Below are 2,500 nucleotides of genomic sequence, written 5' to 3'. Positions count from 1 at the left end.
TTTTCCATGTTTTTCGCATCGAGCTTCGGTTCGTTTCGAATAATTTTGTCCATGTTTTTCGTTTGCTACGAGAGGTTCGGTTCGTTTTCAGTTATCCCTGTGTTCATGGTTTTCGTGAGCTTCGATAGGTTTGGTCCGTGTTTTTGAGTACTCTTGTCCATGATTTTCGTGTGCTTCTTGAGGTTTGGTCCGATTTTCAGTACTCTTGTCCATGCTTTCACATGCTCTGATAGGTAGGTTCGTTCTCAGTTATCCCTGTGTTCATGGTTTTCGTGTGCTTCGAGAGGTTTGGTCCGTGTTTTTGAGTACTCTTGTCCATGATTTTCGTTTGCTTCTAGAGGTTTGGTCCGATTTTCAGTACTCTTGTCCATGCTTTCACATGCTCTGATAGGTAGGTTCGTTCTCAGTTATCCCTGTGTTCATGGTTTTCGTGTGCTTCGATAGGTTTGGTCCGTGTTTTTGAGTACTCTTGTCCATGATTTTCGTTTGCTTCTAGAGGTTTGGTCCGATTTTCAGTACTCTTGTCCATGACTTTCGTTTGCTTCGATTCGTTCACTCCATTACTCTTGTCTGTGGTTTTCGTTTGCTTCGATTCGTTCACTCTATTACTCTTGTCTGTGGTTTTCGTTTGCTTCGATTCGTTCAGTCCATTACTCTTGTATGTGATTTTCGTTTGCTTCGATTTGTTCAGTCCATTACTCTTGTGTGTGGTTTTCGTTTGCTTCGAGTCGTTCAGTCCATTACCCTTGTCTATGATTTTCGTTTGCTTCGATTTGTTCAGTCCAATACTTACCCTTGTCTATGATTTTCGCTCTAGCCCAGTCGCCCTGCGCTCTGGAAATCACATTCCAACTCTATCACCGATAGCGCTCACACCTTGGAAACCACATTTCACCCGGGGAACCTTAGGGTGGATTTTGAGCCTTTCGGGATTGCGAAACCATCATTTAACACTCTAAACTTAATTTCCGCAATCCCAGACGCACTTTCCATATGGTCTCCAAAAATGCGTGTGAGCTGACCTGGTCCCTTATAATAGGCAATGAACACGATTTTGGAAAAATATTTTTATCAAAATTTTTTGACTCACCGGGTAAAATCGAATTTACTTGGGAAAAATGTTCTAGCAGGGGCCCTCCCATACAAATTTTTTTCTTCTCAAAAATGATTTTCGTTTCACTTTTCATACTCAGGGGAGTCTAAAATTGATGTTTTGAGTCACCATGAAAAAAAATTTTTTTTTGACCCGAGCTTGTGTCGCGACCCAAAAATCGACTCACTTGGGAAAAATGTTCTAGCAGGGGCCCTCCCATACAAAAATTTTTTCTTCTCAAAAATGATTTTCGTTTCACTTTTCATACTCAGGGGAGTCTAAAATTGATGTTTTGAGTCACCGTGAAAAAAAAATTTTTTTGACCCGAGCTTGTGTCGGCGACCCAAAATCGACGCACTTGGGAAAAATGTTCTAGCAGGGGCCCTCCCATACAAAAATTTTTTCTTCTCAAAAATGATTTTCGTTTCACTTTTCATACTCAGGGGAGTCTAAAATTGATGTTTTGAGTCACCGTGAAAAAAAAATTTTTTTGACCCGAGCTTGTGTCGGCGACCCAAAATCGACGCACTTGGGAAATATGTTCTAGCAGGGGCCCTCCCATACAAAAATTTTTTCTTCTCAAAAATGATTTTCGTTTCACTTTTCATACTCAGGGGAGTCTAAAATTGATGTTTTGAGTCACCGTGAAAAAAAAATTTTTTTGACCCGAGCTTGTGTCGGCGACCCAAAATCGACGCACTTGGGAAAAATGTTCTAGCAGGGGCCCTCCCATACAAAAATTTTTTCTTCTCAAAAATGATTTTCGTTTCACTTTTCATACTCAGGGGAGTCTAAAATTGATGTTTTGAGTCACCGAGAAAAAAAAATTTTTTTGACCCGAGCTTGTGTCGGCGACCCAAAATCGACGCACTTGGGAAAAATGTTCTAGCAGGGGCCCTCCCATACAAAAATTTTTTCTTCTCAAAAATGATTTTCGTTTCACTTTTCATACTCAGGGGAGTCTAAAATTGATGTTTTGAGTCACCGTGAAAAAAAAATTTTTTTGACCCGAGCTTGTGTCGGCGACCCAAAATCGACGCACTTGGGAAAAATGTTCTAGCAGGGGCCCTCCCATACAAAAATTTTTTTTTGACTCACTGGGTAAAATGGTCGCACTTGGGAAAAATGTTCTAGCAGGGGCCCTCCCATACAAAAAATTTTTATTTCTCAAATCGATCCGTGGTTTCACTTTTCATACTCTAGGGCCCATTTGCTTCAACTTTGGAAAAATTTTTCGATGATGAAAAATTTTCACCTTCGACGTCCATCGACCACTCGACCCGAACTTGGTACTTTTGTATGGAGGTACCCGAGTGGTGACTTTTTCATACAAAAATTTTTATTTCTCAAATCGATCCGTGGTTTCACTTTTCATACTCTAGGGCCCAATTGCTTCAACTTTGGAAA

This window comes from Anopheles moucheti (assembly GCF_943734755.1).
Source record: "Anopheles moucheti chromosome X unlocalized genomic scaffold, idAnoMoucSN_F20_07 X_unloc_6, whole genome shotgun sequence".
Taxonomy (NCBI): domain Eukaryota; kingdom Metazoa; phylum Arthropoda; class Insecta; order Diptera; family Culicidae; genus Anopheles; species Anopheles moucheti.
Note: the sequence above shows the minus strand (reverse complement) of the source record.